The 16696-nt window shown below is 44.4% G+C and overlaps 1 protein-coding gene across 3 annotated transcripts in view; it reads right to left on the reverse strand.

Moving 5' to 3' along the window:
• Nucleotides 1-16696, reverse strand: part of svep1 (sushi, von Willebrand factor type A, EGF and pentraxin domain containing 1) — a 292595-nt gene that overhangs the window by 192905 nt on the left and 82994 nt on the right. The window lies entirely within an intron of this gene.

A 16696-nucleotide genomic window follows, 5' to 3' on the forward strand; every position in this document is an offset into this window, starting at 1 on the left:
TTAAACGTCGCTATCGTACCTGCTTCCACCACCTCCCCTGGCAGCATGTTCCAGGCACTCACCACCCTCTGTGTAAAGAACTTGCCTCGCACATCCCCTGTAAACTTTTCCCCTCGCACCTTAAACCTATGTCCCCTAGTAACTGACTCTTCCACCCTGGGAAAAAGCTTCTGACTATCCACTCTGTCCATGCCGCTCATAACTTTGTAAACCTCTATCATGTCGCCCTTCCACCTCCGTCATTCCAGTGAAAACAATCTGAGTTTATCCAACCTCTCCTCATAGCTAATGCCCTCCAGACCAGGCAACATCCTGGTAAACCTCTTCTGTACCCTCTCCAAAGCCTCCACGTCCTTCTGGTAGTGTGGCGACCAGAATTGCACGCAATATTCTAAGTTTGGCCTAACTAAAGTTCTGTACAGCTGCAGCATGACTTGCCAATTTTTATACTCTATGCCCCGACCGATGAAGGCAAGCATGCCATATGCCTTCTTGTCTACTTTATCCACCTCCGTTGCCACTTTCAGTGACCTGTGCACCTGTACACCCAGATCTCTCTGCCTGTCAATACTCCTAAGGGTTCTGCCATTTACTGTATACTTCCCAGCTGCATTAGATCTTCCAAAATGTATTACCTCACATTTGTCCGGATTAAACTCCATCTGCCATTTCTCCGCCCAAGTCTCCAACCGATCTATATCCTGCTGTATCCTCTGACAATCCTCATCACTATCCGCAACTCCACCAACCTTTGTGTCATCCGCAAACTTACTAATCAGACCAGCTACATTTTCCTCCAAACCATTTATATATACTACAAACAGCAAAGGTCCCAGTACTGATCCCTGCGGAACACCACTAGTCACATCCCTCCATTCAGAAAAGCAGCCTTCCACTGCTACCCTCTGTCTTCTATGACCGAGCCAGTTCTGTATCCATCTTGCCAGATCACCTCTGATCCTGTGTGACTTCACCTTTTGTACCAGTCTGCCATGAGGGACCTTGTCAAAGGCTTTACTGAAGTCCATATAGATAACATCCACTGCCCTTCCTTCATCAATCATCTTTGTCACTTCCTCAAAAAACTCAATCAAATTAGTGAGACACGACCTCCCCTTCACAAAACCATGCTGCCTCTCGCTAATGAGTTCATTTGTTTCCAAATGGGAGTAAATCCTGTCCCGAAGAATCCTCTCTAATAATTTCCCTACCACTGACGTAAGGCTCACCGGCCTATAATTTCCTGGATTATCCTTGCTACCCTTCTTAAACAAAGGAACAACATTGGCTATTCTCCAGTTCTCTGGGACCTCACCTGTAGCCAGTGAGGATGCAAAGATTTCTGTCAAGGCCCCAGCAATTTCTTCCCTTGCCTCCCTCAGTATTCTGGGGTAGATCCCATCAGGCCCTGGGTTTTATCTACCTTAATGCTTTGCAAGACACCCAACACCTCCTCCTTTTCGATAATGAGATGACTGAGACTATCTACACTCCCTTCTCTAGGCTCATCATCCACCAAGTCCTTCTCTTTGGTAAATACTGATGCAAAGTACTCATTTAATACCTCGCCCATTTCCTCTGGCTCCACAGTTAGATTCCCTTCTCTGTTCTTGAGTGGGCCAACCCTTTTCCTAGTTACCCTCTTGCTCTTTATATAAGTATAAAATGTATATACGTCTAAGATCCTGAGGGGTCTTGACAGGGTGGATGTGGAAATGATGTTTCCTCTTGTGGGAGAATCTAGAACAAGGAGTCACTGTTTAAAAATAAGGGGTCACCCATTAAGGACAGAGATGAGGAAAATTTTTCTTCTCTCAGAGGGTCGTGAGTCTTTGGAACTCTCTTCCTCAAAAGGCAGTGGAATCAGAGTCTTTAAATATTTTTAAGGCTGAGGTAGATAGATTCTTTATTAGCAAGGGGGTGAAAAGCTATCAGGGGTAGGTGGGAATGTGGAGTTGAGGTTACAATCCGATCAGCCATGATCTTGTTGAATGGCGGAGCAGGCTCGAGGAGCCGAGTGGCCTACTACTGCTCCTAATTTGTACGTTTGTATGTATCTCATTGAAACGTATATTATTTTTAGAGGGCTTGACAGAGTAGAGAGGTTGGTTCATCTGGCTGGAGAAGCTCGAACTAGGGGTCACAATCTTAGGAGAAGGGGTCAGCCAGACAGTGGTGAGAATGTGGAACTTGCTACCACATGGAGTAGTTGAGGTGAATAGTATAGTTACATTTAAGCATAAGTTTGATAAGTACATGAGGGAGAAAGGAACAGAAGGATGTGTTGATGGGGTGAGGTGATGTAGGGAGGAGGCTGTTGTGGAGCATAAACACCAGCATGAATGAATTGGGGCGAATAGTCTTTTTCTATTGAATGGCGGGGCGGATCAAGCTCGAAGGGCTGTATGGCCGACTCCCGCTCCTATTACTTATATTCTTATCATTCAAAATTCTGTTAATTTAGGTAGTTAAAAAATGTTTCCATTTTTACCAGCTGTATTTTTATAATATCTGCAAGAAAAATATTCAAAATTGAGTCAACTATGCTTGCCACCACAGCCCTTTCTCCATAGAGATAACTAGATAGAAACTTAAATTAAAGAAATTCTTGTCAAGACATAGTTATTTCATCGTTAAGTAAAGAATGTTGGGCATATAATATAATATAATATAATTTTGCTTTAAATTACTCATACATGTTTTCGATTTTGAAAATATTGTTGGAATTCCAATGATCCTAATGAACTGGGGCTTGATATGTGTATCCAATGAGTCTTGTAATTTGGCATTGTTACATATTGGAACTGTTGCTGCTGTGTGTGGAGAATCACAGACAGCAACAAGAAATAGAATCACAAATATTGCAAAGAAAGAAGAAACGTATCAAAAATGACAATAAAGAATTCAAATACGTGCTTCTTACATAGAGGTTACAGCACAGAAACAGGCCACTCGGCCCAACTGGTCTGTGCTGTGGTTTACGCTCCACACAAGCCTCCTCCCATCCCTCTTCATCTCATCTACTCCATGTGGTAGTGAGTTCCACATTCTCACCACTCTCTGCATAAGGGAGTTCCTCATGAATTCTCTATTGGGGGATTTGTTAATGACTTTCTTATATATATGGCACCTATCTTTGTCTTCACCCCCTCCTCCACAAAATGACAAGCTGCAAATGCTGGAAATCTGAAATCTAATCTTTAATTAACACCGTGTAAATATTAGCGCGCAAAGAGAATGCCTTTATATGAAATGATTTATCTGTGGTTTTAACAGTGGCAATTTAAATACTGTAAATGTTTGAAGCCTTCCTGGTGTCCTGGCCAATATTTATCCCTCAATCAACATCACTAAAAACAGATGATCTGGCTATTATCACACTGCTGTTGTGGGACCATGCTGTATGTCAATTAGCTGCTACATTACAACAGTGACTACACTTCAAAAAATACTTCCTTGACAGTAGAGTGTTTTGGGACGTCCTGAAATCGTGAAAGGTGCTGTATAAATGCAAGTTCCTTCCCCTTTCCTTCACCCCAGTGAGTTGCAGCCTTTGCTGTAGTTTGTTAAGTTTTGTTCTGTTGCTTTGACCGCTAAATATTTCAACACAATTACATACAGCTGGTACAATTAAACACTTTCATCAAAATCATTCCAGTTGAGTTGAATATTGTGGTGTAATTAAGTCGAAGCTACATTAAGTTAACAGTCGCTTCAAACTGTTTGATTTCAGTAACGAGTAACAAAAAGATTTCCCCAGTGCCGAGCTCAGAGTGGTAACGATTGACGATTTGTTAAACCACGGGTGTTCCACATTTAAAATAAAACCCCATGTTGAACAAAGTTGCTACTTAATTGGTACCAGACCTAATCCATCTGTTTATAGGACGTTATAACCTAAACATATCTGATTATCTTGGTCTGTGTGTGTGTGTATATGTTTTGTTGTGCTCGCTGAATGAAATGTAAATACATTCTGAATATGTTGGCTGGGTTTTCTTGCACTCATAGATCAAAGGGCTTTGTTTTCATTCACTTCCTTTGAACTTATATCCAAAATGGCAAAGCTGTCCAGGAATCACAAGAAAGGAAAAATGATTTTGAAAACAAGATTGTTACTAACCGAGCAGAACTGTACTTGTAGTTACCTCATTATGGAAGCTTGGGGGAGTTTTATTGCTGTTCCAGTTTAGATTTGGAGTTCACAGGTAAAAGTTGGGCCTTGCAGAGAATCTTGGTAGCATTGTATCCCTGAGCTTCAATATGTTGTGAAATGGGGCTTGTTCAAGTCAGCTACACGACCTGCTGAACAGAACTTCTCCAAATGGAGGGAGTGCAAATCAGTGGAATTGTCCACCCAGGTCCACTGGTGTGTACCCCGCAATGACTAATCGTTGCACATAATGACCCAACAAGTCCTGGCCAGAATGGAGGTGATAGGATATTTCCCCCTGTCAATCACTTTTGTAAGTGACTAGGATTGACATAATTTGTATTCTCTAACTATCCTCCACTCGCTGCACTTTGCTGGAGAAATCACCCTGTTTTTATCAGGCGACGTTCACAGAGACTCTTTTTAAAGAGACTCTGTCGACTGTTTTGCTGTGAGTCCTGCTGTAAGTACTGCCCCACCTCCAACTCATTGGCTGACACAGTGGTGTCAATAGACACTCTGATGATTAATGATAGAACAGCTCCATCAAAGTGGCACAGGTTTCCTGCCCTCTTGGCAATGATGATGTGTGACACAGTGAGATCATTGGGAAGAGAAGGGAGACTAAAGTATAAAACACCTTGAAGAAAATTGGATGTGGTTCACTTTTTTAATAACCCTCTGGAGTTTCACTTTCCCAGTGTGTTCTAATACCACAAAAGCATTCCCAAAAAATCTGAAGCACAATACCTGTGAACACACAGAATAAAACCTCTTTCAGGGCTCTAGTGAGCCAGAGGCCTGGAGAATGGCAGGTGGCCATACTATTGCTCATTTTCAAAGAGGGAGACTGATCTATGACAGTGGCATAAATGCCAGTTAGTTCAACATCGATGGTAGGAATAATTTGGAATTTTTAATTAAAGATGAAATGACTTAATAACTTTGAAAGAACTTTGCAATTAGTCCGATCCCACCCCCTGTTCTTTCCCCATAGTCCTGCAAATTTCTCCTTTTCAGATTATTTATCCAATTCCCATTTGAAAGTTACTATTGAATCTACTTCCACCACCCTTTCAGGTAGTGCATCCCAGCTCATAATAACTTGCTCTGGTTCATCTGCTGAACTGTGTCAGCTGGTTACTGAACCTCCTGCCAATGGAACAGTTTCTCCCTTCAATAATTTTGAACACCTCAATTAAATCTTTCCTTAGCCATCCCTTCTCGAGTATTCCCACATGACTGAAGTCCCTCATCCCTGGAACCATTCTAGTAAATCTCAATAGAGAGGGTACACCACAGATTCCCTAGGATGCTGCTTGATATGAGGAAATAAAATACCCCAAAGAAAGACTTGAAAAAATTGTGACTCTTTTATGGAACACTCATGGTGACAAAGTGATTTGATAGAGGTTTTTAAAATTATGAAGGAATGGGACAGAGTAGATAGAAACTGACTGCTTCCAATGGTTGAGGGGTCGAGAACGAGGGGATATAGGTATACGATGAAATGCAAGAGATTTAGGACAGATAGCAGGAGAAACCATTTTACACTCTCCCTGTCTCCAGTAAAGGCCCAGAGATGCCTCGGCTGAAACCGCTAAAGCCTCAAACCTACAGACCAGCTCAGCCAGCAACTAGGGGACAAGGATCAAAGCCCCTCTTCTGCCTTCTGGAGACTGAGAAGCAAACTTAGAACTATGCACGTGGTCCAGCGAGGATTTCAGGACTACAATTTCAACTAATGACCCTGGGACATTCAGTATTTAAATTCCAATTATTTCGGACTCTACTCCAACCACCCAACTTTGGTTTCCCTCTGTAATCTATTTGTGTGTGTGCGTATGTCTCTCGTCTGAATGTGAGCGTGGATGAGTAGCATATTTTAGGAATTTTAACCGGTTTAGAGTGATAAGGATAATAAACTTACATCTTTCTTGTTTAAACCCAAGAAAAGCTGTCTGATTGGTTCATTTGCAATTATATTGGAGGAACAGGAGCAAGCACTCACTGAGGTGGTAAGTTCAATCACTGTGTTAAACAAGGATAAACCCTGTTGCAGTCAAACCAGAGAAGGGGCGGAAGGGGAGCCCGAGACCCCTTCCTCACCTAGTCGTAACAATTGGAACAGCACTTCTTTAAATACAAGATCTCTAGTTATTCTTTCATCAAAGACTTTTACAGAATCAAAACTTCTGATTTTGGAAAAAGCCAAAGAAATCTGTGCATGTTTGAAAACATTTGGGGTTAATATAAATTGCAGTGAGCAACCAGCTCCCTGAAACACTCAGACATCTCAAAGTTTAGTTGAATGCAATAAAAAAAAATTCAGTGGCGTCAGGCACAGCCTATCAAACAAAAATCCACTAACAAGATGCACTCCTTAAACTGACCAATCAAAGCAGTCTGGGCAGTACCTGGCGCATGTGGGGCAGGCTTAGGTTTCGGCACCATTTTCGACTGGGACAGAGGTAAGTAGTGGAAATGAAATTCAAATTTATCAAAATGTTGTTTCAGAGAAGTGGTTGCTAACTGCATATTTTAAAACACCTCACTGTAGTTTGTGGAAACTTGCTGTGCACAAAACAGTTGCCACTTTATCTTACAGAATTGCACCAGATAATTAATTCTACAAGAGGTGATTTGGGATATTCAAAAAACACAAGACTGTGTTAAATAGATGCAAATATTTTTTGTCTTTAGGGAGAGTCAGCAACAGTGAAAACTACAGGGGATTAATGGCCTTTTATTATTAAATATCCTCTCATGCAGCTAAGAATCTTATAAGGAGGGCACTGACTGACCAACTGAGAGCAAAAGCTGTGGAATTACTTCAGAGTAGTGCAATAAACTAGCAGGTGAAAAATATTGTTTCTGAGAGCAAGCTACACATGAAAGCAAAAACTTGCATTTAGATAGTGCCTTCAACGTAGATCCAAAGTGGTTCACAGGAACATTATCAAACAAAATTGAACACAGACACAGAAGGAGATAGAAGGACAGATGACTAAAAGCTTGGTCAAAGAGGGAGGTTTAAAGTATCGACTTAAAAGGAGGAAAGAGAGTTAGTGAGGCGGAGAAGATTAGGGAAGGAATTCCAGAGCTTAGGGCCCAGCAGCTGAGGACACAGCTCCAATGGTGGAGTGGTGAAAATCTGGGATGCTTAAAAGGGCAAAATTGGAGAGTGTAGCGATCTCGGGAGGTTGTAGGGCTGTAGGAGGTTATAGTGATAGAGAGGGAGAGGCCATGGAGGGATTTGAAAACAGTGATGAGAATTTTAAAACTGAGGCATTGCTGGAACAGGTGCCAATGTAGGTCAGCAAGCAAAGGGGTGATAGGTGAATACGATTTGGTGTAAGATAGGATAGGGGCAGCAGAGTTTTGGATCAAGTTTTCAGAAGGGGCAAGGTGGGAGGCCAGCCAGGAGAACTTTGGAATAGACAAGTCTAGAAGTAACAAAAGGCACAAATGAGGATTTCAGCAACAGATGAGCTGAGACAGGAGCGAATATGGGCGATGTTATGGAGGTGAAAGTAGGCAGCCTTGGTGATGGAGAGGAGATGGGGTAAGAGCTCAGCTCAGGGTCAAGCAGGGCACCAAAGTTACAAACAGTCTGATTCAGCCTCAGAAAGTGACCAGGGAGAGGGATGGAGTTGGTGGCAAGCACCGAGGACTATAGGCTGAAGAGTCAGCAAGAGCCCTGTGTCACCTCCTTTGGGGAAGGCTCACTGCATTACGTGACGATTAGACACCTAAGTGCTCGGCGGCGGGCCTTCCCCGGGAGGGAAGTCCCGTCTGCTGAGAGCTGCCGGCCAATCAGAGGCTGACAGCTCTTTTACTGAGCAGTGCCACTGCAGAGGTGGTGGCTGATGCCGGTAATGCACCCATCTGAGGCCGGGGATCGTCGAGGGATCCAGACCAAAGTTGAGTCATGGCGGGGGTGGGGGGGGGGGGGGTTTCGTGGGGTGGGGGTAGCGGGGCAGAGAGTTGTAGGGGGGTTAGCAGCAAGGGCAGCAGGGTGGCTCTCAATGGACGCCCCCACCCCCACTTCCCAATGCCGGGTCCCTCGACCAGGCACTAAGTGCCTTTGAATGAGGGAACCGCACCCCCCACCAACCCTGCCAGGAGCTGGCAAGCAACCTGCACGGATTTGCTTGCCCTGTTTCCTGCGTGGCAACAGGCTTGCCCACCACTGGGCAAATACTGGTGGCGGTGGGATGAGGCCCTAAATTGGGCATTAAATTCCCATTTAAAGGCCTCAAATGGTGGTGGAATGGGAGGGTTGCAGCCATGGACTTAATTAGGGTGGAGGCGGGAAGGTGACGGGGTCCCCACCCACCACCATCCTGCCTGATTAAATGCTCTCCCCATCTCCAAACACGTCACGGGGAGAGCATAAATTCCTCCCCAGTGTTTTTGGTCTTCCTATTAGTTAATTGGAGGAGACTTCTGTGTTTCCAATATGGGACAGACAACCTAGGGAGCTACACACTAAGCAACATAAAGAGAGCTACACACCGACAAACAGAAACCTATACAACACTGTAATGGAATTCCAGAGTAAACCTTCAAGCAATCATTACTGACCAGGGATTTGCCCACTGAGCCTACAGAGGGAGATTCATAGAGTCATAGAGTCATACAGCACTGAAACAGGCCCTTCGGCCCACCGAGTCTGTGCCGATCCATTTATACTAATCCTACATGAATCCCATATTCCATAAATATTCATTTAAAACAAAAACGACTGCTGTCAGGTTTGTGAGATTGCTTTACGGAGAGCTTTATTTTTGTTGAGCTTGTTCTGCAAAACTGTTGTTCTGCACCTGTGGGATGACAGTTGGTTAATTAAATATGTTAACATTTTATTGTGGCATTCAAGTACTGAGTGTACTGAGTATAACAATTTTGATCCATTGATCCTGCCAATTCCATCATTCTAATTTTATTCCTGATGGTGCTATTTGTGCAGACAAAACAATGCAATGTTCGGTTTGTAACCGAGAACATTTATACTGAGTTGAAAATGTCAAAAGGAACACAATATAATCTTGGTAGCATATGAAAGGGGTATGGTTGGCACTAGCAATTAGTGAATGTGATTCTTATCAACTATTGAGTCATACCAAGGTTGCAAACAACATTTGCCTTCAATTAAAGTTTTGCTAAATGCAAGAGCAGTCTTTCAACACTGGGTCAGTGGAGGATGAGCTTCATCACAAACCTGTGGAGCAAAACAATATTGCACTAATGACCCAAAAGCATCCACATGGAGTGACTTTCAAAGTCATTAGAAAACAAAAACACAAAAATCTCTACAGAGCTGTCAACTTGAATCATTGTGCAAATATTTCAGACATTTACATTGGAGCGTGAACATTTTGTTTTTCGGGCGTGGGGGTGAGATGGAATTTAGCTCCAGTAAAAGCAAGCATTGAGGAGAAATCAACAGTTCAGTCCCTAAACTAATGCTTAAGCCTCTCTAGATTGGCAGGTCACAGAGATTCCAGCACACATAAACATACACATAGACACACATAAACACGCATATGCGCGCACACGCACATGCGAATGCACACACACGCATACGCACACACATGTCCATCCACACTCACACACACATGCAGACACATGTGCACACCCACCGACACATATGCACACGCACACACATGGACATACACACACGCACGCATGCATTCATGGACACATGCACATGTGTAAATGTACGCGCACACATGCACAAATATACAAATGCACACATAAATACTCACATACGTGTGCACACACACATGTACATACACACGCACAAGTGCAAGCACATGCACACGTATTCACACAAACATGCTCATATACACACATGTATACATGCACATGTATGCACACAAACTTGTACATGTATGCAAACACATGTATGTACACATTTTCACACACACATGTACATGCGCACACACATACATATATGCACACATGTACACACACACATGTACACTAACATATACACTTATGCACACATGCGCACATACACAACCTCACATGCACAAATATACACACATAAGCATGCCTGCAAACAAGCACATGCAGACACACACGTGTACATCCCCACACAAGCATGCATACACACACACCTCTCATGTAGCTGACGTTGTGATGTGTGACATTAGCAGTGCTGTTGCTGAAATTTCTCCTTTTCAAAGAATATTTAATGGTTGGTCTAGTAAAGCAGCCAAAGAAATTCCACACGTGTGTTAATACATTGATGTTCAATATTATACAATACCATTCAACACTTTTGCATTACTGGGATTAGACAAAACCCTCAAGACAATCACAGAATTGTCAAGAGAAAATAGATACCCTCTCATGTCATCTTACCAAAATACAGAAGATCGCTAATATCAGCAATTTATTTCTCAACAAAACCTTTTCTTCAAATTGGTTTTGCATCCTCCATTACTGCGACACTAATCTGGACAGTGTGTGTTTACTTGCCTTTCACTGTAACAATGGGAAATGAACATGAACAGGACCATGGCAGTAGTAGACGAGGCACAGGGATAATATGTTAGTTTTGTCATGCAGTAATATTTTATTTGTAGTGAATTCAAATCCAAAGTATACTGAATGGGGCACCTTTGTTTTGGGCTATTGAAATGTGGAATAATTTTGAAGGTCAGGTTTTGGAGCCTTGCTTGTCAAGGAATTTCTTTCCCTGAAGCTGGCAAGTAACTTTGAATTGCATTGATCTGTCCCTGTTGCACTCGTGGCTATCTTGCATTAGTCTCCATCTCCCTGGGAAACCTTTAGAACTAGCCATTGCTTTTTCCTGTTGGTAGCTTCTCTGGCTATGAGCTGGATTTTATGCTCTCCCCCATGGTGAATTGGGGAGGGCATTTAATCAGGTAGGATGGTGGTGGGTGGGGCCCCACTAGCTTCCTGCTTCCACCCCAATTAAGTCCGTGGTAGGAAGGCCCGTGGACGGCCTTCCCGCCCGCTGCAAATTGAGGCCCTCAAGTGTGCAATTAATGCCCAGGTATGGGCCTCTGGAGGGTTGGCTACCCTGTTGCTGGACTGGAAGTAAGGCTCTCTTTCTGCTGCCGCTGATAGTAGCCCAGCGGCAGGTGGGCTTGTCGCCACAGAAGGAGCATGACATGCAAACCTGCACTGGTTGCTTGTGGTCTCCTTGCGGGGGTGGTGGGGGGGCCCTCGTTCAAAGGCACTCAGTGGCTGATCGAGGGACCTGGCACCATGAGGGTGGGGCCCACTGAGAGCCACTCTCCTGCCCCTGCTGCCAATCCCCCCTACACACCGCACCCCATGACCCCCGCCCCTCCCGCCATCACTCACCCAGGCCTGGGTTGCTCCGTGATCCTGGGACTCTGGTGGGTGTCTTTCCTGCAGCAGCCAACGCTTGCCTGGTGGTGGTGCTGAGCAAAAGACCTGCCAGCCTCTGATTGGCCGGCAACTCCTGATCCCGTGAAAGCCCCACTGGTGGCCTGTTAATTGCCTGTTTGGCTGGTAATACAGCAGGCCTTCCCAGAGGAGGCAACGCAGGTCTCTTGTCTGCGGCCGAGACCCCAGTCACCTCCATAAAAATTCCCCCTCTGAGTAACTCTTGGCCATCGTGGGAGAAGCATGTTTCTTTTTTAGTTTAGAGATACAGCACTGAAACAGGTCCTTCGGCCCACCGAGTCTGCCGACCATCAACCACCCATTTATACTAACCCTACACTAATTCCATATTCCTACCACTTCCCCACCTGTCCCTATCACCTACCTATACTAGGGGCAATTTATAATGGCCAATTTACCTATCAACCTGCAAGTCTTTGGCATGTGGGAGGAAACCAGAGCACCCGGAGGAAACCCACGCAGACACAGGGAGATCTTGCAAACTCCACACAGGCAGTACCCAAAATTGAACCTGGGTCGCTGGAGCTGTGAGGCTGCGGTGCTAACCACTGCGCCACTGACAGGAGGAGTTGTATTGCAGTGTGGGGCTGGTACAGATGGTGAAGTTGGAAATATCACAGCCAGAAAAGTTTAGCTGTTAGACCCTTGCCAGCAATACTGCTTGATCCATCCCAGTCCAGCAACAGGGTAGCCAACCCGCCAGGATTATCCAGGAATGAAAGATTCATCTCCGAGACACAGCTGTGAGCAGAAAGGGAAACCAGTAGAGCGAAGACAGTGTGGAGTATGTTTTTCATTTGCTTTCACCACTTTTGTTTATATTATCAGTTATAAAAACATTGAAGATGGGGAAAAACTAGGCTGTTTGACTGGGTGGGGCAGATGGAGGCAGCAGGTCATGTGATAAAACCTCCAGGGATAAGCCCAACCAAAGTTGGCAACCTTAATGGGGTGGTGAATGTAGGGCTGGACTGGGTGCCACAACAAAGGGCATTGACCAGCTCAGTGGGGTCTCCAGGTCCCCAGCCTTCTACTTACCCCTGCCTAGAGAGACCCATCCTGAGTGCTGTGTGGCTGGCTCATGTTCTCTAGCTATGCACAAGGCTACAACAACAATAACTTGCATTTATATAGCACCTTTATCATAGTAAAACACCCCAAGATGCTTCAAGGGGCGTTATCCAAAAAAATCTCACACTGAGCCACATAAGGAGATATTAGGAAAGGTGAGCAAAAGCTTGGTTAAAGAGGCAGGTTTAAAAAGCATCTTAAAGGAGAAGAGAGAGAGGTTTTGGGAGAGAATTCCAGAACTTAGGACCCAGGCAGCTGTAGGCCCGGTCAGCAATGGTGGAGCGGTTAAATTTAGGGATGCACAAGAGGCCAGAATTGGAGGAGTGCAGAGATCTTGGAGGGCTGTGGGCCTGGAGGAGGTTAGAGAGATAAGGAGCAGTGAGGCCATGGAGGGATTTGAATACAAGGCTGCATACTACAGAGATTTCATCAAGTATCAAAGGTAAATGAGGAAAACAGATTTACTTCTGTATTTATTTACCGGCATTGAATGAGGCAGACACATTTACATAATAAATTAATTCTTTAAAATTGTTAGCTGTGAGCAAAGCAGTGATACCTGCCAATTTTTGGGGGTAAGGCTATTATAAGTACCAAAGCAGGTAGTTGGAGTTCAGGTACAGATCAGCCATGATCTAATTGAATGGTGCAACAGCCTCAAAAGGCTCAATGTTTTACTGCTGTTCCTGTGTTCAAAGAGCAAAATGAAAGGTAAGATAATTTCCATGACTTGGCCCTCCAGTAATGGCTTTATTACTCTACCCTAGCAAGAGAAACAAAATAAGTACTGCAAGGCCAGATCAATACCATTGCAGTGCTGGACACTCCAGCAGCAACATCCCAGGAAAGAGGCAGGTACTGAGGGCAGACTATGAGGAAGTCTCTCATTAGGGTTCCAAGATAGGTTCTGAAATAGAAGGCAGAGGGGAGGATTGACAAGTAACTTTGAGAAAGATCGAGAAAGATCCAAAGTTGATGGATACCACCATGAATTTACAAGGCTGGCAGGGAAAAGGAACATCTGGCATGATAGGGAGTTGCCTCATGTGTTGCCTGGCACGGAAGGATCCAAGTTTAATTAATGGCTGTATTTCTATTTTCCTTTGCACCTCTCTTGCAGTGACCTTGGCTGCATCTTCAGTGTTCCTCCCAGTGACTGTCATCACTACCACTCAAGATGCACACTGCACTGCCGCTGGTCAACTGCTCTCTTGATACTTCTCTGCTGAGGCCGTCAGTTATCCCGCCAAAATCAACCACGGTCTGTCATCAGTCTTGACCACATCCATGCACAACAGCTCTCTCCAATTTCCAGGAATAAATCCAAGCTCAATACTTCCCTACAGAGAGAACAAATAATTCTCTGGACGCTGAATTTCTCCTGTTTGTTACCTCCACCCCAGCCCCCTCCACCAAATAAAAGTATGAAGTATTTTAGTGGCTGTTACTTCACTAAATCATAGATCAGGGTCTCAGACTCATTTATTGTGACTGTAATAAAAGCAACACAGCAAAAACACAAAGTTGTCCAAAATAAAGAAACATGCTGGTCGATGTCCCATGATGCGGCTCATGGGTGGTCTTGGACCATGTACATTGTTTCTGATATTTACTGTGGTCCCGCTGTGGATCAGCAGTTTGGCCATTATCTATACTACAGCAAATTATACTTCAATATTATACCACATGAGCTGACACATGGTCAAATGGTTAAATACCTTGTTGAGACTGAATGGCCTGACAGATATAGGCAAGGAGTCTCCACTCCTGTCTCCACTGGTTTTATGATTAGGGCGGCACAGTGGCGCAGTGATTAGCACCGCAGCCTCACAACTCCAGCGACCCGGGTTTGATTCTGGGTACTGCCTGTGCGGAGTTTGCAAGTTCTCCCTGTGACCGCATGGGTTTTCGCCGGGTGCTCTGGTTTCCTCCCGCAGCCAAAAGACTTGCAGGTGATAGGTAAATTGGCCATTGTAAATTGCCCCTAGCGGTGGTAGGGAATATGGGATTACTGTAGGGTTAGTATAAATGGGTGGTTGTTGGTCAGCGCAGACTCGGTGGGCCGAAGGGCCTGTTTCAGTGCTGTATCTCTAAAATTAAAAAAAAGGTGATGGTGTAGGGTAATAAGTTAGGTTGGGAGCCTGTGGTGCTGTATCCCTGGCCCAGCGGAAGGTCGGGGAGTGCATGGCCAAATATGGTTGGGGTATTCAAATAAAGTAGTAATGACATGTGACATCATATATCACATATTCTGCCATTAGGACCTGAGTTAAAACTAGCTCGTCGCTGGTCACATCAATTCATTAGAGGGCATCCAGTACGCGGTGTCAGATTTGGCTCAGCGGCCAGCATTCTTGATTTGTGGGTTCAAGACCCACCCTAGATACTTAAGTACAAAAATCTAGGCTAACATTCCCAATGCAGTACTAAGGGAGGTGCCATCTTTTGGATGCGATGTTTAATTGAGCCCCAGTCTGCCCTCTCAGGTTGATGTAAAAGATCCCATGACACTGTTTCAAAGAACAGCAATGGAGTTCTTCCCAGTGTCCTGGCCAACATTTATCCCTCTATCAACATCAGTAAAAACAGATCATCTGGTCGTTACCACATGCCCGTTTATTGGGACTTGCTGTGCGCACATTGCTTGCTGCATTTCCTACATTACAACAGTGACTGTACTTCATTGGCTGTAAAGCACTTTGGGATGTCCTGAGGTTGTGAAAGTTGACCTGATCAGCCACCGTACCTGTTTTCTTAAGCAAAGGTGGAGCAACAAAAATTAGGGATGCGCAAGAGGCCAGAATTGGAGGAGCACTGATATCTCTGAGTTTTGTAAGGTTGCAGGAGGTTGTATTGGGAGTGTGGTGAGGTCATGCAGGGCTTTGAAAACAAGGATGGGAATTTTCAAATTGAGGCATTGTGATGGTTTCTGTGTTGATGGAGCCAGGAAAGGGAACATTGATGGTGAGCAGACCAGGCTGAAACATACAAGATCTCAGGATAGATGAATATTGTGGAGTGAAACTTGATGACCGTTAGAGACCAGGTAGCTTTTGAACAGAACATTTTCTCAGGAGATGACACAGGGTGAGGGTTGAATCCATGGATAGGGCAGATTATTTATGACTTGTGGGATCTATTTCCGTACTGTTTAGATGTGTAACTTTGGAAAGAGAAGTGCCCTGAGACCCTATGTGTAAAAAATGAATTTGCCTGAATACGACTACACTTTGTCTGTGGTTATTTATAAATTCTGGCTCACAAACATTGAAAGTCAATGGGCTTTATCTACCACTTTGTATGAATCAAAAGAAAATTCATGTTACTAAATTGCTATAATAAAGCAATTTGCACTGAGGTAAATTTTACAATTGCACAATTTCTGCGTACAGCTTTGCAAGATGAGAGCACAAACTGGGCAGTTGGTTTCAAAGGTCAGTGTGCCTAACGCAACTTCCTTTCTATTAAAATGATTTGATGGAAAATCATCCACATCCACACTGCACTATGGGACAAGCCTTGAGGCTTGTTCATTTAAAGCTGTACCTTTCCAGTTCTGTTCTCAAACATCTAAGCCAAATAGCATTGCCTACATTTACAGCATCTCAGGATCTGGACTGTGTCTATTGGGGGGAAAGTGAGCTGTGAGGAGGATGCAAAGAGGCTCCAATGTGATTTGGATAAGTTGGGTGAGTGGGCAAATGCATGGCAGATGCAGTATAACGTGGATAAATGTGAGGTTATCCACTTTGGTTGTAAAAACAGAAAGGCCACTACCAAACGCATCTTCCCCACCCCTCCCCTGTCAGCATTCCGAATGGATCATTCCCTTTGTGACACCCTGGCCCACTCCTCCATTACCCCCAACACCCTCTTCCCACGACACATTCCCATACAATCGCAGGAGGTGTAATACCTGCCCATTTACCTCCGCTTTTCTCACTATCCTAGGTCCCAAACTCCTTTCAGGTGAAGCAAAGATTTACTTGTACTTCTTTCAATGTGGTATACTGTATTCGCTGCTCACAATGTGGTCTCCTCTACGTTGGGGAGACCAAATGC

The sequence above is a fragment of the Heterodontus francisci genome, chromosome 4 (genome assembly GCF_036365525.1).
Source record: "Heterodontus francisci isolate sHetFra1 chromosome 4, sHetFra1.hap1, whole genome shotgun sequence".
Classification (NCBI taxonomy): Eukaryota; Metazoa; Chordata; class Chondrichthyes; order Heterodontiformes; family Heterodontidae; genus Heterodontus; species Heterodontus francisci.